This window comes from Ictalurus furcatus, unplaced genomic scaffold, assembly GCF_023375685.1.
Source record: "Ictalurus furcatus strain D&B unplaced genomic scaffold, Billie_1.0 scf1, whole genome shotgun sequence".
In the NCBI taxonomy this organism is placed as follows: Eukaryota; Metazoa; Chordata; class Actinopteri; order Siluriformes; family Ictaluridae; genus Ictalurus; species Ictalurus furcatus.
The window spans coordinates 1839140-1861796 of NW_026521050.1; the positions used below are offsets into that span (position 1 = coordinate 1839140).

The following is a 22657-nucleotide window of genomic DNA, read 5'->3' on the forward strand; positions in this document are numbered from 1 at the left end:
CGTTCCATTCCACCACACGAGATCCACACAGTTTGAGACGTCCCAAAATGCGATCTAAAAAAAACAGAGCTGAAGCTCTTCTATTTATACGGTTTTCTTAGGGTCAGGATGACCCAGACATCAATATGTTTTAGAAAGAGCCTTCCCGCAATACCATTATGTTTTAGAAAGAGGCTTCCCCGAACACCATTAGGTTTTCGAAAGGGCTTTCCCATAATACCAATAGGTACGAGACTCAACATTTTGGAGAGACCTTGGTCTCACGGGGTCGGCTGTTCCCATCGACGGTTATCTCACAGGTGCAACTTGGCTCAACTACCCTTATAAACGGCCCGTCTTGGTTCTCTCTTAAAATTAAGGCCTTCGTCTGTGTTACTCCTGACTTTTTCTCATGAGAAAATAATCCTCCACACCTTCAAGTGCATTATGAGTAAGTTTCTTTCACATTTTTCTGTATTTCTGTTTTATAATGCTTTTTTCTTTTCATATTTGCTCTACATTTCTGTTTTATATCTGGTTATTCTGCTTGCAAGTATTTTACCCCCTTTTCTGTACTCCATACTTCACAATATCATTATAATATCCTTATAATCCTTATTATCCTCATAATATCCTAACACTCCTTTTATGCGTGGTGGCATAGGCGTGTGTGTGTGTGTGTGTGTGTGTGTGTGTGTGTGTGTGTGTGTCTCTTAGTTGACCATTCGCCCACGCTCTGAGGCCTGCCGCACTTAATCAAATACATGTATGGTTTGCGCCTTGCTTATCTGTGTGTGTTGTGTCTTAGGTGAACGTCAGCCCAGTGAATTTTCAATAAAATTACATATTACTCATACTAGGTCTCCCTTGTGTTTTTCATGTATATTTTATATACAACATCTTCTCATCTACCAGTTCCTTCCCTGTTCATCGAGTGACGTCAAGTCAGCATGACAGATTCAGAACTCACAAAGTGGCACTTACCTTAGTGGTTATTTGCTTTAGATCAGGGTTGTCCAGTCTTATCCAGAATGGGCCGGTGTGGTTGCAGGTTTTCATTCTAACCAAGCAGAAGCCACACTTTAGTCTATTGAAAGCCAAGATCAGCAGATCAAACAGTTGGAATCAGGTGTGGCTCCTGCTAGATTGGAATGAAAACCTGAAGATTGGACAACGCTGCTTAAGACCAATCAGCATATAGACATAATTGCTTATTAAATATAAAACATTGACTATATAGATGGCTGATTGTGGAAAATGTACACCTCTCATCACAGTTTGCATGCTAGCTTGTCGCTAACAAAAGACAGACACGGAGAGACCTCATGTTCTTACATTTTCGCCCCTGTTCACAGGTCAAACGTGCCCTGATGGATAATGATGTGTTAACAAACAGCAAAGAACCACTAACAATACAAGTGGGAAGCAGGAAGAGTTCTAGGAGGCCTGCAGAGAAGCCTATGGCACATTCTGTTGACCAATTTATTTTCAGGTAGGTGATTCCTTCATTCTGTGCCAACTACCATAAAGTACCGCAAGTAGCTACCGGTTTCAATCCGTGCATGGGCCGGGTATCGAGCCCAGGTCAGCTGCTTGGAAGACAGCTATGCTCACCACTATACCACCAATGCCGTGTTGTGCAAGTCAACTCTGGTGAACAAAAGTTTAACTATGTGCGTTTCTCATCAGCAGACCATGGTCAACAGCCAAAGAGCTTCACTGTCCGTGGTTTCTGTAGTGTAGTGGATATCCTGTTTGCCTCACACGCAAAGGCCAGTTGCATGTAAGTGTAGGTGGCAAACACATCCAAATCACCAGGCAAAAAAACATGAACAAGAACAATGGAGAAGGTTGGTTGAACAGCAGAGTTACCAGGGTGACATCAGAATTTGGAAACTTCTAAACCAAAAACAAGATCATGAATTTACTATTACGTAATAAAAAGTCATGCAGTGAATAAGACATATGTTTTGCAAAACTGCATATGTTTGAAACACAATGTATGTTTGTTTAATAATGAAGAGACAAAATACAACCATTCAAAATGTTAAAATATCCAAATGTTTAATATTAAAAATATGAAACTCTCCATTATGTTTGGTGTAAAGTTGATCACTCAATGCTTTCCGCTGGTTTGTCATTGAGTGTGACTCTCATTCTGAGATGTTTTTGTCATCAGGATGGTTTTAAACCTAATGAGCTCATATTTCACACTAAAAACTGCTTTCTTTTAGTAGCAGAAGGATGAGAAGCAGCAGCTCTTTGGTGAAAAGTCAGTTTCAGTTTGTGGGAAATGCCCTGCCCTCTGGGGCGAAACTGTTTTTTTAAGATGATTGAACAAGTATATGTGACTTTTTATTTTATTGGAAAATGGGGAAATCATTCTGACTTTAATTAGACACTTTTAACGATCTCAGTCGCATTAGGATCTGACAGCAACAAAAGAGAAGCGAAAGTGATGTGAGTGTAAACCGAGAGTGAAGCAAATGCGAAGTTAGACTGAAAGGAGTGTGGAATTTAAAAAATTAGTAATACTCCTTAAAGGTCTAAATGAAATCAAATACAATTCATAAGTCATAGTGCAAAGAATATAGTGCAATATGAACATAAAGTGCAAGCCTAAATTATGTGTACATGAAAAAAATGTATTTAATCTAGATTTAAAGATATTTACATCTGTGGCACATTTAACATCGACTGGGAGCTGATTCCACTTTATATCAGCACAAAATCTAAACACTGCTCCACATGTGGAGCTATATTGGAAATAGTGTGGTGGGATGCAGACCTAGTCTTAGATCATATAATACAGCTCTACGTGTAACGTTCCTTGATGAGCTGACATCAAGGATCTGAAAATGGTGCCAAGGTTACTGCAAAAAAAAAGTCATTAAAATCTTTTACACCCCTGCTGTAATGTGTGGGAGTGTTGAGTAACTGCAGTGACGCTTGGGGGCAGTAATGAGCGTTAAGGTTGCTTTTCACCTCCAGACGGAACTCGCGAACAAACGCAGCTACGCTCTAATTGGTGGAGCTCCTGGACGAGCTGCTATTTAATTGGTGTAGCGCTTTAGCGGGAGTTTTAGTTTCTTCCGTGTTTGTCTCAGAGCTGTAATGGTCGAGGCTTTCCGGTGATGCGCGTGTTTGTGTTTATTCATTCAGCATGAGTGCTTACTGAAGTTATGTCTAACAACTTATTCCTTGCATCCCTGCATGCTGGTCAATAATTAGTAAAACATTTCTGACATTTGGTTTTTGTCCGTGTGTGATTAAGAGAGACATAAGGAGAATTTCCAAACTAAAGAAACAAACGCAGCAAAAATGCCTCACAATCTGTTATAATCTAATGAACAAAATACAATATTAAAAACACAGTTTATTAACTGATTCCAAACAACCAGGAACAAAAAGAGTTACAGTTGACTAAACCGTGACATTTAACTGGTATATCCAAAAAGGAGAGAGAAAAAAAGGAAAGTGACAAACGGTAAACATGTCTTATCCGTGTAATCATTATAGATGCAAACAAAGCCCTTAGATTGTAAAACAGTACACATCCATTGAAAACAAATTAGAGGAAGGGTATATAGCCTGTGGCACAAACAGAGCTTAAACCTAATTTTCACCAAGCCTTATTTACAAAACCAACGAGTGATAAACCAATTCTTTTTTTCCCCTCTTTTAACCAAAGGTGTGCTTAATTCACAATTCCAGGGTTTATATAATCTTTAATTCGTATTGTAAACAGTGAGCATTATGGCTGTTAAGTAAACTGTCAATTCAGCACTGTAGGTGATGACGCAGTTAGCAGAGGTGTTAATTCAAGACTGTAAAAGTAAACTCAGCATTTGATGTGTTCAGTCACTACTGGGGATTTTGGCTGTAGGCTGCAAGTGAAAAACAGAAAATGTGCTCAGAACAGTTGTACATTACAGCATCCATTAGCTATGGATCACTGAACTTCTGAGATATATTTCTAAAAGAATATGACATTTGTCTATTTTGAGTAAGAAGTTTTTTTATTTAAAATTAGAAATAAACAAGTTTTTAGAATTTTGAAATGTAAAAACAAAAAAAAAACAAAACAAAAAAAAGGAAATGTTCAAGATTCCATACTATTTCTAGGTAAATGTGCAGATCCCTGGTTAGTTTAGATTTGGCATTAGCCAAGAAAATCCAGGATCTCCCAGTCAATGTCCTCCAGAGTCTGATTAGCTTCCTGTGCATGACCCATCTCCTCGGTGATGCTGTGCTAGCGCCAGAGCTTCTTAATCTGTGTGTAGCCCATTCCTCCATCTGGGAGGGAAAGAGAATGATATAAACAGTGGTTTAAACAAATTTTACAAGGCATCTCGAGTATCTTGTTTGAGTTCTCACCTGAGCCCGTGGACAGTTCTCTATAGTCATCGAGGTACAGGAAGAGAACCTGATTCTGTATTAATAAATGAAGAAAATGAATAGTTTTTTAAACATTTTGGAAAATGCTTGTTATGTAACATGATAATATTTGACCAGTTAATTGATTACATCCTCTTTCAATAATAAACCATGTATTCCTTGCTTATAAATAGTTTATTATGGAACTTCAAATTAAAGTGTTATTTGGAGTATTTTTAGCAAGCTGCTGTTATTTTTCTTATTTAGTAGCTTTACAGCTTCCTTCCCAAAATGAGTAACCCATGTGTGAGGGATTAATGCTGACTAATTCACACCAATGCCCAGCCCTGATATAAACAGGCAAGGTCAGTGTTTAAGTCTAGGCTTAAAACGTATTTGTTTACTCAAGCCTACCCTGACTAGATTCTGTTCTACTACTTCGCAGTCATAATCTTTTTTCTCCCTCTCTCCTTTCGCCGAGCCCCACATGAATTTATGGAGATACTAGAGATCCAGATTCTTTCTGCCTCTGGATGGAGCTCAAATCTTCTCTAATTCCAGACTGCTGGGACTACGGCTGCTCCTAAGGCCATACAGACTTCATATAAATCCATAATGAACTTTTTCACACTATCTGTTGTTACCCAGATGAGGATGGGTTCCCTTCTGAGTCGGGTTCCTCTCAAGGTTTCTTCCTCTTAAAACATCTTAGGGAGTTTTTCCTTGCCACCGTCGCCACTCAGTGGCTTGCTCAGTTGGGATAAATTCGCACCTTTAATATCTGTATACCGTGTTGATATTTCTGTAAAGCTGCTTTGAGACAATGTCTATTGTAAAAAGCGCTATACAAATAAAATTGAATTGAAGGCACCTATAAGACATGGCAATCAACACAGATATGTCTTCCTTCTAACCTGAGGAAGATGCTAACACCAGCTCAGCAAACAAAGGTGTGTGCAGTACACGCTCCAACGTCCTCACCCTCCAGCTCAGTCTGGCAGCAGCTGCTCTGAGAACACAGCATCGTGCCACACACCAAGCACAGAGTTTGAGCTCAAGACTTAACTCCATCTGACTTAGGACAGCTACAAAAACAATGGAGGTTATAAACACAAAAGCAATAACTAGAGAAGTCCAACAGAATTCTATTCTATTAAGCAGATACTGGGTATAAATGAATGCAACTCAGTACACACACACTCACGTGAAGCTGAAAGCCTGGTTGATCAGTGCACAGTAATCCTCTGGCAAATCAATTAGCTTATTGGATTCTTGAGGAAAACTACACACACACACAAAAAAAAAAAAAAAAAAAACCAACCCACACATTGAAACCATTCAGTCTTAACCCTCTTACCCCCAAGTTCCCACAGTATTATGTCCCATAATCCTATATTCCCCAGAGAAACAGCACGCCAACCCTGAGTTCCTGGGCCAAAATCAGGAGCGTTTGCGTCTCTATCAGTTTCGGTTTCAACATCGCCTGAACTTTCACTGCTGTCACTATCTAGAATCCTCGCTCTCGCCTGTGTACGCCCCCCCCCACTGTTTTAGATGTACCTGTGTTCACTGTAGGTGTAACTTTAGCTGGAACACAATTAGCTTTTCACTTTGGCATTTTAGTTAACTTCTACTATTACACCAATATTCACACTTGGATCATCTTCATTCTAATGACAGTGTAATGTTGTAATCACGTCGTGACGTCATGACTTAATCAACCTTCCGGGTCAAAAAATAATAATTAAATAAGTAAGGAATCATAGCAGAGAAATGCCAGTACACCGGCCTCACGGGGATAACGTTTACACTGTAAAGCCGCTATATCGGCCTTACGGGGTGAGAGAGTTAAAACCACCATTTCAAAGCAAAGTTCAGAAGGCTATAGATAAGAACAAAGAATGATCACCTTAAGGGTTTCAGGTGACTGGAGACATTGTTGCATGCCTGGATGTGAGCACCACCTGCAGGACAAATGGACAACACAACCCATTACAAAACAAATCAATGATGTGTACACATGATATGTCATGTCATCATCAGCATTCACAGAAAACCTGTCATTTCTCGGCTCAGTTATGAAGTTTCTCACCCCTGAAGCAGGGGATCCAGAAGCTCCTGGTGATTATAATAGAGCTGGAGCAGGTTAGGAGGCAGACATATGCACACAGCACTTCCCAATTCCCCAGCACCTACAGATAGATAGGAGACAGGGAGAGAACAAGATCAGTTTCACTACATACAATATACTATATACAGTGCATCCGGAAAGTATTCGCAGCACTTCACTTTTTCCCCATTGTTATGTTACAGCCGTATTCCCACATGGATTAAATTCATTATTTTCCTCAAAATTCTACAGACAATACACCATAATGACAACGTGAAAGAAGTTTGAAATCTTTTAATGAGTATGAAATTTATGAAAAATAAAAAAACAAAAAAAGCACATGTTCATAAGTATTCACAGCCTTTGCTCAATACTTTGAAGCACCTTTGGCACCAATTACAGCTTCAAGTCTTTTTGAGAATGATGCTACAAGCTTGGCACACCTATTTTTGGACAGTTTCTCCCATTCTTCTTTGCAGGACCTCTCAAGCTCCATCAGGTTGGATGGGGAGCGTCGGTGCACAGCCATTTTCAGATTTCTGATTAATTTATTTCCTTAGAAAGCTATTAGCCTTTTTCCTAATATGGATCATGCTTGTGTTAATCCACTTTTAATTAGGGCTCTATTGTTTAAGATATTTAAAAATAAATGTGTTATGCTTGTTTATTTTACAATTAACACTGACCATGAGCAGAGAGCTTACATTTAACTGTTTATGACAGACTTCCTTATTAAAGTTTAAATAAAAAAAATTGGTATTGTGACGTAACGGAGACAAGGTAGGATGCAAGCACAATGTGAACAGTTTTATTGAGAGACACGCAGGCAGGTAAATCCAGAACGTGATCCAAAAACGTAATCCAGTAACATGCAAAATTCAGACGATCAGCAAACAGGCATAAACGAGGCAAGGCAGGAATCAAAGTTGCGGTCACAGGATACAGGGTCGATATACCAAACATGAAACAAACAGCGAGGGACTGGTAGCGGAGAAACCAGCGTGAACTTAACAAACGAACCTAAATATGAAACTTGACATGGGCTATGACTCTGACTCTAAACACGAACCATGAAACTATGGACCGACTGGTTATCTATCGTAAGGACTCTAAACTAATCTACTATAACTCATTCAATATTCTGAGAGTGCTGGGAGGCGTGCGGTATATATGCGGAGCTAGTCAGCGTTGTAATGGCTGACGGCTGAGGGCAATTGAGACACGTGAAACTACAACCAATGACAGAACGGGGAGGAGACATGACAGAAACAAACAAATGCACGTGTCGAAATGTCACGATTGTCCACAAGGGAAAAGCAGGTGTTTGCGCACCTGCTCGTGCACGCGCGCTCACATGCTCCACAGCGCGCTGCTTAAAGGGGAACTCTTTCATGTTGTGTTTATGGGGTATTGTATAGAATTTTGAGGAAAATAATGAATTTAATCCATTTTGGAATAAGGCTGTAACAACAAAATGTGGAAAACGTGAAGCGCTGTCACTACTTTCCGGATGCACTGTACATGTGAAGTTCAAGTGATCAAGGTTTCCATGTTTTGGCAGAACTGTGTTTCAATCATTTAACAGGTTAGATGAGACAACTCAGCTTTGTGGCCAATCTGATAAATCACCTCACAAATTAAATGGTAAATCTCTGCGTTTAAATTAACGTCAGTTGTAGAGGTGTACGGTCAGGTCAACTTTCAATCAGATAACATGTGGTGGAACCCATGGGTCAAATGTAGCTAAGTGAGTTTGTGATGGGGAGGGAAGGGTGGGGGCAAATGAAGCACTTACCGTTGAGCTCAGGTGGAATGGGAACTCCATTGAGATGGTGCAAGAACAGTGCGGCTCCTCTGAGGAAGGGCAGGATGCCTGCCTTTACACAACGCCAGAGATGCCAACATGAGCCAGTCTCAAGCAGGCTACTAAAACACACATGCACGTGTTAAGATCATTTCTACAGCACTGCAAATGAAAGCTCTGTGACTGACGTCAAAACAATAATTTTCCCAGACTCACAAAGGAGTTTTTGATGAATGGGTGTGAAAGAGCTCATGGGATTGATATACGACTACGAATAATAATAATTTTGCTGTCTCACCAGCCTACATGAGTCCTTAATGTGTTATAGAGAAGACAGTCACTCTCTTCCTGCTCCTGCTCCACTCCTTCACGCTCCTGCTCCATGGTCAGCTCCTCTGTGCACACACCACCAATGTTAACGAGGGCAGTCCAATTAATGTGTTAATAATAATAATAATAATAATAATAATAATTAATAATATTATTAATTTTATTAATATATTAATAAATTAAATTAATATTATATTAATAATATAATAATAATAATAATATTTTGATTATAATAATAATAAAATTGGGGCAGCTGTGGTGCGGGTGGTAGAGCGGGTTGTCCACTAATCGTAGGGTTGGCGGTTCGAGTCCGGGTGACTCCACATGTCGAAGTGTCCTTGGGCAAGACACTGAACCCCAAGTTGCTCCCGATGGCAAGTTAGTGCCTTGCATGGCAGCTCTGCTACCATTGGTGTGTGGGTGAATGAGACACAGTGTAAAGCGCTTTGGATAAAAGCGCTATATAAGTGCACCATTTAATAATAATAATAATAATAATAAGCTAATGATCTACAGGTTTGGGCAACTTTTTGGACACCATTAATGAAAATTTTTGAACCAAAATCATGTTCCTGGTTGGATGCTCGGCATCTCTAATAAGCAGCAAGTTTTGGCAAAACTCAAAACAAAACTCCCAACTCAGACGCAAAACCATTGCTGTTCACAAAACAGTCTACTAAATACTGAAACAGTATAAAAAAAAGTTTTTTAAAAAAGCCACGTGTACTGCAGCATGTATAGAAACATTTCTTTAGGATTAAATTTAAGCACTTTATAAAAATTGTGTTCAACCCCCCCCAAATAAAAAATCCCTACACAAATCTAACGCTGTTGGCTGCAGTGAATTACTCTGACAGCCCCATTATTGACTCCCACACAACTGTGCCTGACAGCACACTCAATAAAAACATCCCAAAAGAACATTCATACTGAAACACGTTATTACTCATTTGTAAGAACGAGGGTTACTAAACACACACAAATGACAACATAACACAGATCACCATCTATTGTTAAGTTGTACGTGCTCCAAGTAGAATATGCTCTAACCTGGCACAGAGGTGAGGAGGGTCTGGACCAGGTGAGCCACAATGACCAAGTGGAAGAGATGCAGGTGTGCAGTATCCACACTCAGCCCTGAGGAGTCTAAGCAGTACAATGCTGAATAGGACAGCACCAGACTCACCAGACATACAAACACAAAACATGATGCAGAGACTACAGCCAAAGAAACCACAGACAATTACCTGTTAGATAGACAGGTTTAGATTCTGGACAACAATGATACTTTAATCTGATGCGAATATACATTTAATAGTGCCTAAAGTATCATTTAACAAGCTTGTCAGCTCACCACTAAGTGGAACATGTCCACATCCAGAATGCAAGGGGAACTTTCCACCTGGGGAGCAAGAACAAGTGCTGCACGGAGCACGCGCGCGCGCACACACACACACACACACACACACACACAGTTATAGAACTAAAAAACTACAAGTGAGAGAAAAATAAATAATGAAATAAATATACCTGCCAACAGTCGCATGAAGTGATTTTGCACAGAGGAGAGAGAGGAGACTCAGCATGCAGAGCCAAACCGAGCCAGGGAACTCAAATAGTCTCCTAAACAAGGGCACGTTTTATGACACTTCTATTTTTTATCATTCAGGATACAAAATATGGATAAATATCACAGGATATAGAAGGAATTAGAACTGAGGAAGGATAACATAATACCTGCAGATATTTGTGATTCAGAATATTTAGTAATGCTACCAAAATGAACCCCGAACATAATTGAGCAATCTTCTAGATATCTTTGAGTGCGAATGATGCTCAGAAGCTTGAGTAATGATCTGACAGATGCAGTCTATTTTTATTTATATATACACAGTTATATGCTTTTATATTTAGAATTACAAGTGAAAAGCAAATCAAATCATCGGAAGAATTTATTCTAGTGTACAATTAACTACTACATCCTGCAAGCAAACAGTGCTTCGTCGAGTATTTTAACAGCACTAACAATACCTCTGATACAGAATTTATTACATCATCACACATCCCTCGAAAGAAGAATTCATTCTGGCATGATAAGTGTCACGTACCGTGGGGAATACAGAAGCAGAAGCGGGCGGCAGGTTCAGGCAGAATAATCCAGAGGGGTGAACACAGTCCGTAGTCAAGAAGCAAGCGAGGGTCAGGCGATCATGCAAACAAAACAAACGGGGCAAGACAGAAATCGTGGTCGGGGACGTAAGCAAAGGTCAAAGTCACTTATGGAATAAACACAGCAGGTAACGCTTGGAGAACGACAGAGAAACTAGTCTGCTGAGCGTTTACGTCACAAAGTGTCTCTGTATCCAAAGTCTCTTAATAAGCCGTGGTGAGTGGACAAGGTGATTGGCTGCAGGTGTGTGAGATCAGAACTCCGGGGAGGTGAGCGCATGCGTGTGTGGGAAGTGTAGTCCTCAGCGGCCATGTTAGAAGTGGGTGTTTCTTCTCGGGAAACCGAGTCCTGGCTGGGCTGAGATATGACAATAAGTTGGGTTGTCATACCTGTCTACAGGGTAAACTTCCAAACAAGGCTTCTCCTCATCTACCAATAATCTCTCTGTACAAAATACAAGCACAGAAAAACAACAAATGCATATCATAATGTTCTTTACCAAAAAGAACAACATTTTTACTAACTACCCCTTAACACAGGTCAGTGAATATTGTAAATCTTATACATGAATTCTTAGTCTGTAAGAAATGGGTGCAGACTGACCTATAGACTGGATGGTGTAAGAACAGCTGCCCCAGCACATGATCGGCACACGGGGGTCCTGCTCATTAGGGTGCACCTTAAGGCCAACTTTATAAGTGGCGGTCCCAAATGTCATCAGCATCTCCCTTATGGAGCTTGAATAAGGGGTGCTATCAAAACACATCACAGGTCAGTGTTAAAGACACGCTCAGATATGCAGTTGTGAAAGGAAACAGTGGGTATGCTTACACTGGTGTGTGGTCCAGCCTGAAACTCTCAGGAGGAGGAGAGTCCTCCACAGTCTCTGTCTCACCAGCATCTAAAAGACAAACACCACAATATGACTGCATGTGCACACATACACACACAAATAAGGAGCACACGCACTATATATGATGAGACTCACTTGTTGGCTTGGCTCTCTTATGAGCAGAGTGCAAGGCTCTGATCTGCTTGTATACGTTGTATTCAGCCAATGAGCCAGACCTGGCTGCTCACTATTGCTGTAACTACAAACATGCATGCATTTTACTATTTAACCAGAGAAAATGTCAAACTCAGTGGGACAACTGGCAAATTTACTGTAATAAACTGAGTCAGTGTGACTAAATATCTTGCAACAGCAGTGGATTAGCCATATTACATGAGCAGAAATTCTATACTCTGATCTCAACATGGCAAGACACGCAATTCAGCTACAGATGATATCCCGCGCCTCGTCTTCAACCAGTCCAAGAGAACCTATGTCACACCCCTCTTCATCTCCCTCCATTGGCTTCCTGTAGCTGCCCGCATCAAGTTCAAGGCCTTGATGCTCACCTACAAGACCTTGTCAGGAACAGCACCCTCCTACCTCAACTCTCTCCTGAAGGCCTACGTTCCCTCTCGCAATCTGCGATCGATTAGCGACCGACGTTTAGCAGTTTCAACTCAGCGTGGCGCAAGGTCCCTTTCCAGAACCTTCACACTAACTGTTCCTCAGCGGTGGAATGCACTTCCAATCTCAATCCGGACCACAGAATCTCTCACCATCTTCAAAAAACAACTAAAGACCCACCTCTTCAATGAACACCTAACAAACTCATAATAATAATAAAAAAAATAATAAAAAAAATTGCACTTACACCTCTACTCTGCACTTTGCTTCTTCTGGAATTCAATTAATAGATCTCGTATGGTAGCACTTCTTGTATTGTTCTCTGCTTGATATCGCTTTGCTTGTATCTTTCTCATTTGTAAGTCGCTTTGGATAAAAGCGTCTGCTAAGTGAATAAATGTAAATGTAAATGTAAATGATATCAATTCCCTTGCTATAAAATATATAAATAAATAAGAGGAATAATGGAATGGGGTATGCACTGTTACAGTGTCATTCTGTACCCTTCCATGGCATTTCATAGGCAAGTTTGCATTGGTTACAGAGCCACTACAACTATTTCGCCAATGCAATGGTTAAAATATTAAGCGGTCCGGATTCAGAGCAACTCCACTTAGAATAATCACAAGCACAAGTTTGTATGTGAGTACCTGCAGGTGGTCTCAGTGAGGGGCAGGAGAGGAATGACGGTGTTACTGCGACACTTACAGAGTGGACACAAGTACTCCCCATTCTCTACATCGTAACTGGTTTGCTCATGCAGCCACTGCGCATCCTGACTCTGGAGTGTCTCAAAGTATCTGTAAGAGAAAATAACTCGAAGATTAAGAGACCATTATTTGACAACCTGTCAAATTTCCATGAGCTTTATATGTACCATGCAATCACAGAAATGACCGAACTGGTCAGATCTATTAAGCAGTGACAAGCAAACTGATCCACTGAGCTGTTAAGCTTGACATGGATGTAGGATTGACGTGGGAACACATATACTGCTTGTAAAGCTATCCGAGGTAACCTTATTCTTCAGGAGCGTAAACTGTTGGACAGCACTCCCCTCCATTGAAGAACGGGAACATATGAAAAGTATTTTTGATTGGGAAGCGCACAGCACACGGCAGAATCTGACGTCCTCAACAACCGAGCATTGCTGATTACCAAGCGTAACAAGTTCCATCACCTGATTTCTTTAGCTTTTGATACTCACTGCACTTACTCCTAAGGTCAGATCAGGTTAACGTTCTTTGCTTCCCCATGAGGCGCAATAAGTTTACAGACTTTGAAAGTAACACTGGCTTGATCTAAGACAGTGAAAAATAGTCAAGTGCACATAGCAAGCTTCGTTTCATGCTTTGTGTCGATGATCAGCTCACTGTATTGGGTCAAAAAAAAAAATCTGCAGATGGCATATTTAAGCCAAACACAACCAATTTGGATCTACATCTTATCGATCACCACACATCCATGAAGACTTTCCTGTACATCACAGATTAGGTTTTTGACTTTTCAGTCACAAAACATCCAGACTGACTGATTAATATTAGCTAATTTTTTTGTAATTGCTCATATAAAGGTCATATTTTCTAGACAAACTATTTACTGTTAGCTGCTGATTCTATTGCCTATAATGAGCTCAATGAGCTCGCCTCAATCTCGTCAAGTGATGAATGAAATCTGATCTGTGCTGCGACTCTGACCCTTCGGCTCATGATGAATCGAGCAAACGCGCTCAGTTTTTAATTGCAGCGTCCTAACTGAACTAAATGATTTTTATTACTAGAAAAAAGCAAAATGACAGTAGGGGCAATGCCGCAGCGGGCAAGTGATGTAATCGCTGTGTGGCCGAACACCATGTAACACCGGGAACACCGACTAACGCATCAAGCCAATTTTGGGGACTGATGCACCTGCAATTACAACACCCACTATTTAGCCGAAATGGAGCTCTGTCAGTTGCCTGTTAATTCTGAAAACTCATTAAGGGATCATTTTCAGACCATTTTTATAGTGGTTGCATGCTGTTAGCTGGCACAACGATTCACCCATACACAATAGCTGTGCTTGTCAAGATGCTTTTTCATGTACTGTTAGTTATTTTGTCCACTTCCTGCACGTCGAATACTTCCTTCTTATTTGAAGGCTTCCATATATAGATTTAAATTTACAACCACATGTAGAACTTTGACCTTCAAGAAATCCCTACTCGGAGCCAATCATTTCCATACACCTCAAAGACATGACAAAGACAAAAGTCCTGTGATCTTCAGACAGATCTTGTTGGTTTTAGTTTGTGCAGGAATAATATGTGCATTTGCTGCTATGGTCGCATTACCAGAACTCCTGTAGAGTGTGCACACATTGTAATATACTAGTACTGGTGAGTGTGTTAGTACTCACATCACTGGCACACCACTCTTGCATCACTGAGAATGTGTGTGAGCTTCATCTGCAATGTGAAGGCTGTCACCCACAATGGTTCCATCTCTATGTCTTGGCCCACGTCGCGTACTACTGGGTCCATACCCTGCAGAAATCACAAATCCCTAACACAAATTATACTACTGATATTAAAGAACATGGCTATATTTCACCCCACATGATCATTACATCTATAACTGCAAGTTAACATTGCTTATACAAACACACGTAAACACACTGCATGCACTTGAGCAGCTCCAAGAAAGCATCAAGTCCTTCCAGAAACTTCTCCCTGAGCTTGTCGGTCCACTCTGTTGGACGGCTAATCAGGACATATCTGAGTTTAAAAAAAAAAAGTTTAATGAGAATGATTAGCTATTAATTATCATTAATAATGATATTCTCTGACAGACAGTGTAACACATTCTGCTTTTTTCCAGCCGTACTTGAGGTCTTCTATAAGACTCTGGACCCTGCGGAATTTAAAGACCTTTTGTGCACTGTAGAGTTCAAACTGAAATCGTCCCTGCTGGTCTGGATGTCTCAGGTGATCATGGAGTGTGCGGACGATCGTGGTCATCAGGCTCTCCTCTGTGATCAGCGTCCGTGCCTGTAATGAGGATAAGACCACAAATCGGTCTTCTAATAGTGATAAAGTTAACATTTTGTTACAATTCCAATAAATAGTCAAATGAAGTGCACTTCGTTCAACCCTACTTTAATAATAAATGTTTTCCCCAAATAGGGAAAACGACCTTGCTGCTAGATCTTTAATCATTCTATTAAGCTGTATATTCACTATACAACTGGGGGGAAGAACAGTTAAAGTGTGAACATTCAGAATTGAATGAATCTAAGAAGACTGTTTCTCCCAACACGTACATGATACCAAAGCCACTGCACACCAGATACAGTGGAGCTTGAAATGTGAAAGTTTTCTATATTTCTGCATAAATATGACCCAAAACATCAGATTTTCACACAAGTCCTAAAAGTAGACAAGAACCCAATTAAACAAACCAGACTGAAATATTATACTTGGTCAATTATTTATTGAGGAAAATGATGCAATATTACAAATCTGTGAGTGGCACAAATATTGTACTTCTAACCTTAGAGTAAGAACCTCGAAGATTAGCAGTTAATTTGCCTGAATCTCAAGAGAAAGTGGGTCATGCAGCAAGAAAACAACCTTAAACACACTTTTCTTCTTTAACCATTTTTGGTAGAATGAATTAAGTGAATGTTTTGGAATGTTCAAGTCAAAGTCCTGACCTTAATCCACTAGAAATGTTGTGGAAGGACCTGAAGGATGCAGTTCATGTGAGGAAACCCACCAACATCCCAGAGTTGAAGCTAAAATTCCTCCAAGCCGATGTGCAGGACTGATCAACAGTTACCGGAACTGTTTAGCTGCAGTTATTGCTGCACAAGGGGGTCACCCCATATCCTGAAAGCAAGGGTTCACATACTTTTGCCACTCACAGATATGTAATATTGGTTCATTTCCCTCAATATATAAACGATGAAGTATTATATTTTTGTCTCATTAGTTTAATTGGGTTCTCTTTATCTATAACCACAATTCCAAAAAGGCTGGGACAATATGGAAAATGCAAAAAAAACCAAAACAAACAAACCCCAAAACCAAAGAGACATTTGAAAATTCAATTCACCCTGTACTATATTCAAAACACATTATTTGATGTTGTACTTTGAATATTTAAAAAATAAATTGAATTCACACTCATTTCAAATCTGATGACTGCAACAAACTCCTAAAAAGTTGTTTAACACTGTGTAACATCACCATTTCTTTTATTAACAAGCGGGATTTTCTACCATTCATCCGTTATAGATTTCTTCAGCTGCGCAACTATACAGTGCCTTGGTTGCACTCTTTTGCGCTTCATAATGCACCACACTTTCTCAATCAGAAACAGGTCAGGACACGAAGGCACGGTGAAAATTTGCACTGACAGGTAATGGAGAACTCCCTGTCATGGTCATCCTTCATGTAGGGCTGGACGATATGGCCAAAATGTATATCACGATATATTGCTTAATTTCGGTCGATACGATATAACTCCGATATCGATATGAACAACGTAAATCCTCAGAAAAACTGCCAAGGACGCCCACAACAGATGTCTGTACCTTCAAACTTCTGTAAAATGAACGCCAAGTCTATGAAACCTCCTCCTATAAAACTATATAATAATTTAGAAATTAAAAAAATTATTTTGAATTTAACCTTCATACAAACAAGAAATGTGAAATCACTGTCAAATAAACAAAACTCTCACCTTTGTCAATATTAATATCTTTAACTTATTACTATTTTATTCTTATAGATTGAAATAAAAGTGCTTCAGCCAGGATAAAAAAATTATGAAAAATGCTCAGAGTTGCTGAAGAAAACAGAAAAAGTGTGAGCAATAACAAGAACACATGTTGCTGGGGCAGGGACATTGTTGGGGGTTGATGACACCCTATGACAGGCTCTAGAGGTTTCTAGCAAGAAATACAAGCTGGTCTACATTATCTGGCTTCAAAGATGCCCTTTTACATGTGACAATGTTGCCACCTGTACTAAAAACCCTCTCAGTGGGGGAGCTTGTGGCTTGAATACACAAGTAATGTTTTGCCAGTTGTCCTACTCTGGGGAAGTTCTTATGAGAGACACTAACACAGAAACTGACAGAGGCTCTACACTTAAGAGAAGGAACTAAAGAATGAAGTAACACGTGAGTTGCAGACAGTTTTAGTTACTGCGTAGCAGGAGCTCGGGTACATGCTTTAAGTAGTGAATGATTATTTACAAAAACTGTTTTCAGAATTGTAATGCTGTTCTCTCCAGGGAAGGGGTTACTATGTTAACTGATGTCTGCCCCAGAGACAATAACAGCACCGAGACTCTTCCCATAATGTCTAACCTGAAATCTTCCTGTAATGCTGCAGACCGAGGGGTCCTGGTCCATGCCACCATGGAGGACATTTTAAGCTCACTGTAAAACACTGATTTTGAGTTTCTTGAAGCATTTTGGTGTTCATTTGGAAGTATGCTTGGCTCTTTATCTTGTTGAAAGCCAAGTCTGAATCTCCTGGCAAAGGCAAGCTAAAGGTTCTGGGTTAAAATGTGATTGCTCCACCTTCTCCCCCGCCCCTCTCTCTCTCTCTCTCGTTCAACCCCAGATACCAGGCAAAAATTACTTCATGTATACAGAGATCCCCAAACTATACACCGAAACCAGACCTCATTTCAGAACATCTCAAAGAAAAAACATTTTATGCCTACATATTTATTATATATCTATTTTGTAATTGCTTTTTATATTATGTGACTGTTGTTTTTTATAATGCTCAAGTGTTTAAATAAAGGAGTTAAAAGTATTATTTATTTATACACAAAGTGGTATCGAGTATCATGTATTTTTGCTGGTATCAGTATCGACTACTAGATTTTTGGTATCGTGACATCCCTAGATTGGACATTCTATGTTTGAGTTATAACAACTTCCTTTTTCATGGTGAAACTTCTAAATTTGTGACAGCGCCACGCCCACGGCGAGCAGAAAAAATTCAAAAGCTTCGCAATTTAGCATCGTCAATGCCTGTAGATGAGACTGACCGAACGTGATGCCGATCTGATGAAAGCTCCAGGAGGAGTACGTTAAAGTACGAGGCCTGGAAATGGCAAAAAACGGAGGAAAAAATGAAGAGAAAAATCAAAATGCTGACTTCCTGTTGGGTTTAGGGTATGGGTTCAAGAGACCAGGGAGTCAGCCATTTTAAGTGTTGTCTCAATTGCAAAATCCTTCCAGTGCACTGGAACGTTTGCTCCCTAAAAAATCCCACAACGCACCACAAAAACCAGGGAGCATTGATACTCACGATGTTCCCTTACTGGAAATGACCTCATGTCTCTCAGCTAATGTCTCTCTCTAGTGTCTGGTTTAAAATTAGCTCAATCTGCAAACCCAAGGTGGCTGATGTGTCCATTGTTGCTGAATATTTGAATGGAGCTATACTGAGAGCGATTGTAAATGCACTGTAGCACTTGTCTGTCCTGCAGACTTCATAGTTGAAAATGTGAACTGCTTGCTCCCAAAACTTCTTTAGTGCAGATTAGGGCTGCACAATTAATGGAATATCGATCGCGATTACGATTTTGACTGCCCACGATTAAATGAACATGATCGACTGCGATATTGACATTTAAATTCCGTCCTCCGCTCACAGAAAACTCCACTGCAGATCAAATCAAGCGGCTCCTACACTACAGCCAATCACCATAGAGTGGCGCAGGGATGACGTCATTTTGTAGTGCCAAAACCCCGAAACGGAATTAGCATTTCAGCCCTCGAGTTGCTAGCTTCGCTTCGAGCTCCAGAGCGAGGGGAAATCATGAAATTAGCACGATGCTAAATAGCACTTCAGAGGTTGTTGGGGACATTAAACCTAATCACGCTGAGTGGGAAAAAAACTTTGCAGATAAACTCGGGGCTCTACGGTGCAACCATTTCACTCGCATTGTGACTGAAAAGTACTTTGTGCGACTGTGAATAAATATTTATTCACACCGGTGTGAGTGACCTGTTCGGAGTTGTATAATACAATCGGAATTAAAACCACAGGAAGTCCAAAATACATCTACACCGCGCAACAGTTACTTTCACACTGCTTTTCATCTCCTCAGTCCACTGTACAAGTGAGGAAATACTGAAGAGAAGCCATTATGATGAAGTGACTCTACATCATCTGCTTCTCTCAACTCTCCGATCTCACAACCGCCATCTTTTATTGATCCCGCAAAATGATCTGAACTTTCACCTGCTCGTGTAGACACAGCGGCTTCGGGCGGAGTAAATTAATAATAACGTTACAAGGTGGGTTTAATTCAAACTTCTTTATTAAATAATTCCTCACCAATAACAATCAAGAGTAGCAACAGTTCAGTCTGTAAACATACAGTACACTGCAGCTCTCCTTCACTAACTCTAGAAAAGTCAACTCCAGTTTCCATGTTTTGATTTATCCCCCCAAAACACAATATTATCAGCAGACATGGACACTGTACTGGGGAAACGATCTAAAACTGATAAACAAAAATAAAACTACTAAAATGTAAAGACAGAAAATGTGCTTAGTTAAAATAAATCATTTAATATATATATATATATATATATATATATATATATATATATATATATATATATATAAAATAGATATTATAATACCTTCATAAAATATAAATAAAATGAGAAATGAAATAATGTTTAATTACTATGGGTTGCATTTAATATCAATTTGACCCTAACCTTAGATCACTATTTCCTTAGAAAGCTATTAGCCTTTTTCCTAATATGGATCATTTTTGTGTTAGTCTACTCTTAATTAGGACTCTTTATTGTTCAAGATATTTTAAAATAAATATTTTATGCTGTATATTTATCAATTAACCAACAGTATTTCTCATTGCTATTATTTTATCCAATTAACAGTGACCATGAGCAGAGAGATAACATTTAACTGTTATGATAGACTTCCTGATTAAAGTTTAAATAAAAAAAAGATTGGTATCTGGATCGGTTTCAGCTGTAAAAATCCTGATCGGTGCATCCCTAATGAACACCATTAAACTAAAGCGCTTTGCATCTGACGGGTAAATGAACTCACCCAATCACATCCTATATGAGATTATTCAGATATCTACACAATACACACAGAGCGGTTCGAGAACTGACTCCAGCCCAGAACCATGACAGTGGAAATGTCTAATAGTGCAGCTTTAAATATATTTAAGAGGAGCAGACTTCAAACACTGAACATTGAGGTTTATTGTATTTATTTACAAGGTAAACAGGTTAACGGTTGTTTTGTGCATACAGTCTGTAAAATGAACTGAAAATATTAGATTTAGTTTATCAGAAGGTAAATTAATGTGTCATGGCTCACACTATGTTCCTAAATTCTGTCATAATTGACCAGGTCAAGTTCTCATGCCTACTTGTGTGTTATATTGTGGCATGAGAAAACTTAAATGTGAAAGTGCAATAAAAAATATGTTGTCACTAAAATCAATTAATAATCGTGATAAATAATCGAGATCTCAATATTAATCAAAATAATCGGGATTATCATTTTGGCCATAATCGTGCAGCCCTAGTGCACATGAACACCTATAACTTACACAATGTCTGGGGTAACTGTTCTGCTAGACCTGACCGGATTTTCTCATTGACTTCATGGCAATAAAGGGTACAATCAATACCCAGACACCTGAATATTCGAATAATATGCTCCTTCGACAGTGGGACAATCGAGAGCGTCCTGACCAGCTGTCTCACGGTGTAGTACGGGAACTGCACCGCCTCCAACCACAAGACCCTACAGTGAATTGTGAGGACAGCTGGAAAGATCATCGGGTCTCTCTACCCACCACACACCTCCTTCAACTACCGGTGCATCCACAAAGCCACCAGTATTGTGGACGACCCCTTTCACAGACTATTCACCCTCCTGCCATCTGGCAGAAGGTACAGGAGCGTCCGTGCCACCACCAGCAGACTCTGCAACACTTTCTTCCCTGAGACAGTCAGATTACAGTGCTCACCTGGGCTAGTCAAACACCTCACCCAGTAAGACTCATACCACTGCACACCGCACTAACCCAGTAAGACTTTACATAGCTGCATCAGTCACTTTATACTAGGGAACTATTTCTGCTGCCAGTATTGCTGCAATACATGTGCTGCTACATTACACAGTAGCTTACAGTTACAGTCCATGTCCTGTGTATCTACTGTCCTGTGTATTTGCTGTTTTGTGTTTTTATTGTGTTGCACTCGTCTCACACAGAACAGTACGCAAGACTGGGTGAGTTAGAGTGCAAATACACAACTGTGTTGCATCATGGTCCGGAAGGAATGTCACTTTGTTCCAGTGTATACAAGCTATATAGAGGAATGACAATAAAAACCCACTTGACTTAACTAATGGCACCTCAAAAGGTTAAATGTGTATTCGAATACCTGGCACATCCCTAATTAGAAAGACTATTAACTATTAAACTTGAAGTTTAATACATTCTGCACTAGGAACGAATAAGGATGCTTGTTAAATGAACTTCACTTAGTGTTGTGGTTTTAGCACATGGAGCCATTGCTTATTATAATAATGAACAGCTATGAGAGTAAAAGCACTGCAAACCCACATAAAAATTAAAGCATATTTCCAATTCTGGGAAAAAAATGACATACTGCTGTACCTGCAGTGAAGATTTTCCCTGCACCCGAGACCACCACCACACGGCACTCTGAGTCTTCAGCAATCTGATTAAAGCATTCGATCATTTCACTGTAGGGAAAAAAAGCACTAATGATGTTATTATGCAAAGTTGCCTATAACGGAGTATAAAGCCAACACCTTATATAACAAGACAAAGACGTCCAATGCCACAAAGCAGAATTATACATGGGGGAAATTAACACTTTTTTAGCTAAATGTCTTCCAAAAAAATTTCTCATACTTTCATTTTTTCCCCCCAGATAGCCTTTAAGAACGCTTTTGACAAGAGAAGAATGTATTGTAAAAATATACTTCATCTTACTTGTTTAATTTAATTTTTTTAATTAATATTTAATTCATCGATGATTGTAGTCGTGTTGAGGTTTCACGTTCTTTGTGCTTTATCATCATAAATATACACTTTGTTTAAACTTTTGAGTTTGGACACAAAATGTAAACATTCCTCATGAATCCAGAACATTCATTTGTTTATTATTTAGAAAGTAATAATTAAACAGGTGAATAAAATGATCAGATTAATCAATTGCAACATTTAGGATATGAATTTCTTGTATTGAGAGAGGTTTTTAATTATACACAGATATAAATATATTTTATTTATTTGTAGTTTTCATATTTGACTCAGTACATTACACTACATTTATTTAATCAACTATTTATCATGTTTTAAAAAAAAATATTTAACTGAATGATTGTTCA

The 22657-nt window shown here is 39.4% G+C and overlaps 3 long non-coding RNA genes and 1 pseudogene across 3 annotated transcripts; all 4 read right to left on the reverse strand.

The window, feature by feature from the left end:
• Positions 1 to 662: 662 nt before the first annotated feature.
• LOC128604655 (uncharacterized) lies at positions 663 to 6719 on the reverse strand. Its single transcript, XR_008385240.1, has 3 exons — positions 6449 to 6719; positions 6266 to 6320; positions 663 to 1878 (listed from the first exon to the last, which is right to left on the reverse strand). It is a non-coding gene; the product is annotated as an uncharacterized LOC128604655 (long non-coding RNA).
• Positions 6720 to 8140: 1421 nt separating this feature from the next.
• On the reverse strand, positions 8141 to 11060 carry LOC128604658 (uncharacterized). Its single transcript, XR_008385243.1, has 3 exons — positions 10709 to 11060; positions 9651 to 10223; positions 8141 to 8343 (listed from the first exon to the last, which is right to left on the reverse strand). It is a non-coding gene; the product is annotated as an uncharacterized LOC128604658 (long non-coding RNA).
• A 93-nt stretch (positions 11061 to 11153) lies between these two features.
• On the reverse strand, positions 11154 to 13064 carry LOC128604668 (E3 ubiquitin-protein ligase UBR2-like; annotated as a pseudogene).
• A 1212-nt stretch (positions 13065 to 14276) lies between these two features.
• Positions 14277 to 22056, reverse strand: LOC128604657 (uncharacterized). The gene is made up of 4 exons (XR_008385242.1): positions 21918 to 22056; positions 15138 to 15257; positions 14886 to 14984; positions 14277 to 14753 (listed from the first exon to the last, which is right to left on the reverse strand). It is a non-coding gene; the product is annotated as an uncharacterized LOC128604657 (long non-coding RNA).
• Between the last annotated feature and the right edge of the window lie 601 nt (positions 22057 to 22657).